This window comes from Ixodes scapularis, unplaced genomic scaffold (genome assembly GCF_016920785.2).
Source record: "Ixodes scapularis isolate PalLabHiFi unplaced genomic scaffold, ASM1692078v2 ptg002055l_1__unscaffolded, whole genome shotgun sequence".
NCBI classification, from domain to species: domain Eukaryota; kingdom Metazoa; phylum Arthropoda; class Arachnida; order Ixodida; family Ixodidae; genus Ixodes; species Ixodes scapularis.
The window spans coordinates 364,749-372,966 of NW_024610229.1; the positions used below are offsets into that span (position 1 = coordinate 364,749).

General features: G+C 51.2%; 1 pseudogene; it reads right to left on the reverse strand.

The window, feature by feature from the left end:
• Positions 1-2,655: 2,655 nt before the first annotated feature.
• On the reverse strand, positions 2,656-7,975 carry LOC120839870 (annotated as a pseudogene).
• Positions 7,976-8,218: the final 243 nt, after the last annotated feature.

An 8,218-nucleotide genomic window follows, 5' to 3' on the forward strand; every position in this document is an offset into this window, starting at 1 on the left:
TAGCCGCCATTTTGGAAGATGAGTGGCGCCACCTATAGTTGGTTGGAGTCGCGAATAAGCAGCGGTAGCGCGCTGCGCGCGTTCAAGGGGAGGAAGTGAACGAGTGGGCTAACGCGTCTCAGCTCGGAGCGTGGAGCGAAAGCTGGCGCTGGGAACCTCCTGGGTTCGAGTCCCCGCCGCCCCCGCCCGTTTCGATCTGGATGAGTTTCGTACCGGCACGCGTTCGTGTGATCACTACTGCGTGATGCACGTTAAAAACCCCAGGTTAGCGGTTGTGCTGCACTGGCTAAATTTCTCATCTACAGCTACGAGACCGATTACCCGTTGAGGCTACGAGACCGATTACCCGTCAAGGCTGTATAAAGAGCAAACCAATTTCTGCGCGCGTTCAGTTCACCCGCTGTTGACTCCACTTCACTCCGTTCTTCCGATGAAGTGTGACGGAAGCAACAGTAACGATCCGCGATGCTCCGCTTCACCCCATGGTTTTTTAGCAAGTCCCCACCAAACTGTATAAAAAGAAAACATTTTTTTTTCTTTTCAGGGGCCCTTTGAGTGTCATCTGGGCCGGTTTGCTGATCTTGCGGCCGCGGCTGCGGCCAAGAGAAATTTTTCTGTCACGTGACCAGCTCCATGGGGACAAGGAAGTACCTAGCGTCCCTGCCTAATGGCGGAGAAATCCGTGTCGCTTCAAGCGCAAAAGCCTAATTTCGCTCGCAGAAACTGACTGCAGGGACTTTCAACTGGAGTCTAATTGACCGCCCCCTTATTCTGAAGGAGCGGCAGATAAAGGTACGGCCAGGTAAAAAGGAGCCAAAATAAAGGAAAAACCACTCGAGATGAAAGCGGTGGCAGGATATTTCTATACCTCCGCCAGCGCCAGCGTCTCGCGCTTGAGGTTAGAGCGCCGGTACCTGTCGTCACGGCGTGAAAGTCTCAGGTTCAAATCGCGCTAGGAACTTTTTTTTTGTATCTTTCGCGTGTCTTATTTTTTAATTGTGATCCTTTTTAGGAATCATCCACTTGAGCTACTGCGCCTTACACGGTGTTTAGTGTTAGTCCCACTTGTTCAATCGAAACACCGGTAAGAAGAAAAAAAAAAAGATCGAAGCAAGTTAACGCGCTAATACAATCATTTCATAATGTTCATTAAAAGGAAACCAACGCTCTTCCTCTTTGAGTAACAGGAGACGCCCGTTTAGTACTAATAAAAACTTCAGTGGTGACAATTAAAGAAAAAAAAGACTCACAAAATAAGCAAAAAGAAAAAAAGACTAGCAGCTGTGGATGCATTGATTGAGCGAAATCCTACAGGCAAGGCAGCAAGTCAAACGTCTGAGAATGTAGTAAAACCGAAATAAAAGGGACGTGATAAAAGGTATGTTTTTACCCTTTACAATTTGTTGTGGCAATCGTTTTGTGATATTAGCACATTACTCGTTGAATTTTAGTTAGAATAGCAGACGATCGCAACCGAATGCAAAAATGAATCAGGCGTCGACCATCGCAAACCCTCTCTCTAACGCAAATACCTAAAATGACTTTGGATCAACAAGTGAAAAGAATTAGAGCAGTTGGAAGACGGAAACAACAAATTCCAGAGAAATTCAGCAGCACAGTTACCTGGCGAACGAAGAGACGGGCATGAGAAGATATTGTCAACTTTCCGCGTAGTGTGCGGCAGATGCAGGAGGTGTGGCGGAAGTTGGTAAAGGAAGCCAGGGACATGTATGCGCTCTTCCGAGGTCATGAACAACGAAATGGTGAGGCAGATCTACCCGCCCAATGAATTTATAGAGCTCATATGGCCATGTCTACATTGTTAGTAAGAGTGCAGTCAAATAGGAAAAAAAAGAGAATTACTGCCTCGATCTTTTTTTTTTCTTACCCTTGTTTCGATTGAACAGGAGGGACTAACAATAAACACCGTGTAAGGCGCAGTAGTGCAAGTGGATGATTCCTAAAAAGGATCACAGTTAAAAAGTAAGACACGCGAAATATACAAAAAAAAAAGTTGCTAGCGCGATTTGAACCCCGGACTTTCACGCCGTGACGATAATTACCGGCGCTCTAACCTCAAGAGCGAGACCCTGGCGCTGGCGGAGGTATATCAATATCCTGCCACCGCTTTCATCTCGAGTGGTTTTTCCTTTATTTTGGCTCCTTTTTACCTGGCCGTAACTTTATCTCCCGCTCCTACAGTATAAGGGGGCGGTCAATTAGACTCCAGTTGAAAGTCCCTGCAGTCAGTTTCTGCGAGCGAAATTAGGCTTTTGAGCTTGAAGCGACACGGATTTCTCCGCCATTAGGCAGGGACGCTAGGTACTTCCTTGTCCCCATGGAGCTGGTCACGTGACAGAAAAATCCCTCTTGGCCGCAGCCGCGGCGGCAAGATCAGCAAACTGGCCCTGGGAACTAATTTAGAGTTCCCTCGTTTCCTCAACGCACACAGCACAACAAGTAAAAAAACGTTTATGACCAAATTCATACGGGTAAATAAGTAAAGCACTAACAAACAAAAAAGCTACAACGAAGCAGAAGCTCGTTCATTTCACCGGCAAAAGACAAACGGCGAGCCAGGCACGCAGGAGAACACAATTTGATCGACAACCTTCAAGATTCCTTCGATTTTCTTGTTTCGGTCGCAAAAGTCCTCTATTTCTTGGACCGCCGAGAACTCGTTGGCCCTCTTTCCAAACGGGTGGAAATTGGAGCAGGAATGTTGGCCCGCCGCCGCTCGATCAGTTCCCACAGGAGACCGGACGCTTCCGGGTCGGCATCGAGCGAATCGTGAAACGCGAGAATGGCACGCGTGCGAGTGAGCAGTTGCAGCAGCTGGGCATGGTGGGCACTTTGCGGACACGAGCAGTTCGGAGGGCACCTCCTGTGGGGGCGCTGCTTGCGCCACTCGAGCTCCGTCTTCTTTTTGGCATCCAACATCAACTGCAGGTTTCTTTGGTGCTGCTCAAGCACTTCTTCGTCCAACGGTTGCTGCCGTCTGGAAGCTGCAGCTCCGTCGACGTCGTACCTGCTGCTGCTCACGTCTAGAACCGCTCTCGACCACTGGAAAGAAACGGCGTTCACTGATAACACCGTACCGTCCGTAATTCCGAACTCGGAGAGACCGCATGCATCTTTTCCGAACCTCAGCTCGGCCACTATCTGTGACATGTTAATGGCGGTTCTGGACTTGGTAAGGAATGGTAGATTCTATGCCGTCACTAACATCGAAACGAGCCGAGAAAAAACCGTACGGCGAAGAACACAATCCCCTCTGCATATGAGAAAGAGCTAAATGAACTTGCTTTAAGTTAGAAAAGCAACGAGTGATACTGCGTAATCTTTTTCATCTATTTAGAAAATAAAGTTTCAGGAGCATGGAGCTCCTTGTAAGACTTGGTCACAAGAAATAATCGAGGAACGACAATGTGAGCTAGCATGGGATAGATTTTGGTATTAAAGGGGCCCTCCGGAGCGTTCTGCGATGGTCTATTTATGGCGGTAACTCAATCTACAGGTCCTACGGATCCTAAATATTGAAAAATTACGGTCATGCGCGGCGGATTTCCCTTTTTAAAATTGCTATCAAAGTCCCCGGCACGCCCCCCTTTCTGAGAGGACCCCGGAAAACGGGAGGGGCATCGCAAGCAAGCGAAGGATTCCGGCGTCACTGCGCGTCACTAACGCGGCCAACCGCCGAGGAATCTCTCGAACTCGCGCGGACGGTCGTCAAGGGGACTTTGTGCTCGGCAGTCCTCGTTCGTCGCCCGGCACCGTCGCGCTGCTACTGCAATACGCAGTCGCATCCCACAGATGACAAGGAAAACTTTGTCTCGTTGACGTTAAAGGATCGCAAAGCTGGCTTCGGAGTCGGGATCCACGGGAAGAAGGAACACGTGTCCCGCAAACGCACGCCTGCAGACGCCCTGGGAAGCAGACGCGCCGACGCATCACCCCTTAGCAACACGCTTGCATGGAGAAAACATAGTTCGCTGGTTTTGGAGCGATAATTGCGGACTATGTTTCCCGCACCACAATCAGTTTACGTTTTTCTCAAACTCTAATTTACAACAAGCTTAAAAAGTGTCGCAATAATAACGTTCGCATTCACCGTGAGATGCAGCATTTCCATTGGTCAAGTCTTAGTGATGGGCAGGGAATGGGGGATTGTCTTCCGAGAGAAAATAGCCCCGATATATTTCTTCTGCCAGCTGCTTAATAAACGGTTTTGTAATCTAAAACTTTGGATACTTATTAACTTGCACCTACTAGGCAATATAAAAACATAACCAGACGATCGCAGAAAGCTCCGGAGGGCCCCTTTAATGCTACAAGGGATAAACATACACTTGTTCTGACAAATACTCCAAAACCTTCGCTCTAGTGAAATACAGTCTCACGGTCACCTCGTAGATGGCACATTCTCTCGCTGGCGTCATCAATGAGGCAAGCTGAGATCACAAGAATTTTGTGGTAAGCAAACACAAGTGCGTAAACAATGACCGTAGAGCAGCTCCCTACGTCGCCCGACGGGGCACAGCTTTCCGTCGAAAACCGGGACGAAAATCCTCTCCCCTGACGGGAACGCCCCTCGCGACGGTGACGGGAGAAACGACGGCTGTGTGAATGAGACCTTGCGGCATCCCTTGCACGTTTACACAGTTTTCAAAGCAGATTGCCAAACCGTTCAAACTATAAAAAGGAAAATCAAGCAGGCAGGGGAGACACGAGCCAACTGTTTCTTTAGTAGAATGCTACGACCATCTTACCCCTTTAGTGCAAGGTCAAGAAGGTGCAGTTGGCAATACGGCAAAACCCGTGAATACTCCCAGTCTGCATTTGGACTGTCCATTCTGGGGAAGTGTTTCCAGTTAGGGACGCGCTCCGCTAAATTTAAGGTGAAGCTTTCTCCGATAAATTAAGTGCAAAGTGCCACGGGACAACGTGACGCAAAGGCATCAGCGACAGCGATGCCACGTGGTATGGTGGTATCACGTGCGGCGACAAAATGTTACGCAAGATGTTAAGGTGTCGCGTGAAGACACGGTGTCACAAGACGTCACGATGTTGAGCGAGGTCATAGTGCCACACACCACGTCTTTTTCGTCACGTGGCCAGCATCCACCCCTCTCCCCGCCGAATCGAGCCGCTCGGCCACAACGGTTGCACACCCAGGCTGGTATTGCGGGCCATATACAGTCGCCGGCCATATGAGCTCCCTCGGCCGAACGCCGACCGGAGCAGCGAAAATCCCGCATGGGGCGCGTCAAGCGTTGCCCCGTTTTGGGAGCCGGGCTATTGGGACCAAACCATTCCGTTATCAAAGGGGTGGACGTAGGAAGTTTAATAGCAATCCGCGTTTTGGAACGTGAATCTGAAGCACGGCCGATTACAATCCCTCTTCTGGTTGTAGGTAAACGCAGACGGCTTATCGAAATTCTTCACTACATAATATCTCTGACGTGTTATATGCTACTTTGTTATTTGCAAAACCGGTTTGTCATTTTAGATATTTCCTACCCGAAGAGTAGTCCTACGCACAAGCCCCCTTTTCTTACAATCTTTCTTATACCTAGAATAGACAATGATAAGCGATTTTGAAATAATTTAGTTATGTTATAAGGATATGCTATAGATAACAAAAAGAAAATATTTGTGTCGAAGCAGAATAAAGATTCAGGCACTTTTCATGAACGCGCTTTATCGAAGAGACTCCATTGTTCTGCGCTCAGTAGCGTGTTGCTTCGCCAAGGGTAATTCTCTACACGATGACTTTGCAGATGGCTTCCTGGTTGTTCACTTCTCGCTTTACGAGGGATCATTGTTGTCATGCCTAATATCATATCAAACATAGGGTTCTTACATTTGTAAGCATCGATCGAACACTGCTGCTTTATCTACGCCTAAGGCAAGCTCCAGTTTATCAGCAGTTATAACATCATCTCCAAACACTTGGGGCCAACACCCGAAAACGGCAATTCTAATCGCCCATGTTTTTGTGATTCACACTTCTAAAGGCTGGAATCCCGATAAAAGCTATGCGTCCACCCCTTCGATAAAGGAATGGTTTGGTTCCAATAGCCCGGCTCCCAAAACGCGGCAACGCTCGGCGCGCCGCGTGCGGGATTTTCGCTGATCCGGTCAGCGTTCGGCCGGGGGAGCTCATATGGCCGGCGACTGTACGGCTACCACCGTAAAAGGCGTCAAGGAAAAAAACTCGGACGGAACTCACCTTGCCAGTCTTTCCCTTTCGGACGATAACATTGTCGCAGCTGTGGAAGTCACCGTCTTCGCCGGAAAACACTGCGGCAGCGTCCGGAACCGACGCTCCACTGGGGCCAGGCTGTTCGCACTCCACTGGGGAACCCTCGATCACGACTCCCGGAGGCGAGACGCTCCGGCGGACCGCCCGACGAGGGCTTTCACGCCGTACTGTGCGCCGTCCCACATCGCGGGACCGGGCCCAGATATCCTTGGCGCTGCTGGAATCTTCTCCCGCAAAGACCTGAGCGTCCAGCAACTTTGCGGCCGGCTCCGGGGTCGGTCGACGGCCTTGGGTGCCGGAAGGGAAGTCTGGAAATGACGCCAAGTGAGGGTCCCCTTGGCTTTCTGGCATGTCGTGGGATGCACGCTCCGAAAGTTTCCCCAGCAGGAGTTCGAGGTCGCCAGGGCTTGAGCAAAGCTCCGAAAGCAAGGGCCCACCACCTTCTCTATGCAAATGCAGAGCTTGACTCGAAGAGACCATTGGGGCCGTTGCCAAAGGTGCAAACATGCTGGAATGTTCGGAGAAGCCGTCGGTTGGCGTCTCGTTCAGGGTGGTTTCGAAAGACGTCTCCTCCGGGACTCCCAGGGAGTCGCTCTTCGATGCAGCTTGTCCTTCTAAACTAGTGACATCAAAAGGCTCCGAGTCACCGAAGAGATCAAAGCCAGAAGTGTCGGGTGACATGGTTGAAACGCTTTCTTCGAATCGGGAGACAAAGATCTCGATGCTGTGATCATGAGCAGCCTCTTGAGACTCTGGAGGCTTGCCGCGCGAGACATCATCGACGCTGCCAGAGAATGATGGCACGAACGGCTGTTTTTGGTCAAATTCGTCGGAGCTCTCTCGCAGGCGCGGAGACTCGTCGCAAAGGTATCTGGCAAAGAGGCGCGGAGACTCGTCGGAAAGGTAATCGGTTTCTGACACAACGTGCGAACTTCAAGTCGAAGTGGCGGGTGAGCTCTGTTCATCCGCGTCGGCAGCTGCGGGATGCGTTGGCACCGCTGAGCCAGAAGTGCCCGGGACGTCCCACGGCTCTGGGGGCGGGCATGCCCGATTTTCGTCGTGGGGGCGAGCGACCACCAGCGGCTTTTGCGCGAAGGCTCTGCGGTCCAGTCATCACTGGACACTCGAACAGGTGCATCACCGAGTAGATTTTCTTCTGGTAGCGCTCCTTGAGGGCCTGTCAGGTGTGCTTACCGGCAAGGCCGGACCTTTCCAGGCGCTTGTATACTTCGTTGCCTCGTATAGGCCCGGGTTCTGCGGCCATGAACTTGGCGATGCTGATGTCTTCGCCGAAGGAGAAGTTTTCCCTCACCCGTATTGACCTCAGGCCTCTGATCCGGTGCGCGGTCTCCCCTTCGTCGTCGATGTCCTCGACGCCGTCCTCCGGAGAGGAACTCCGCGCTTCGACTACGAAGTTCTTGAGCGGGACTAGCTGGCCGCGTTTGGAGCACTCCCTGACGAACTCGGTCGAGAAGACGAGGTCGGGGCCGCCCACGGATACCGTGGCGCCGGCGGGCACCAGACTGATGGCTCGCGGGTTGACGCCAGGCTGCACGAGCATCCCACCACCGTACTCGATCATCTCTCGAATCTCTTTCCGCTCCGCGCACGGAATGAGTGAGAAGCACATGGGACCTCCTTCGTAACGGGTGAAGAGATTTCGGCTATGCGTGACGACGTTGGCCATCGCTCGGGGAAGACTTCGAACCGCTTGTCAGCTGCCGCGGTTGCGAGGGGCGTTTCCGTCAGGGGAGGCCATTTTCGGCCCGGTTTTCGACAGAAAGCTGTGCCGCGCAGTGTTGCCAACCTATTTTTTGAAAGTACCCCACGCCAGCCTCCAGAAGTCCCTACATTACCCTACACTCTAAAGCTCTGTTGCGAATATATAGCGACTAAAAGCGCTCGTAGCGAATATATTCGCTACAACTGCGATAAAATGTCCGCTTCTACAGT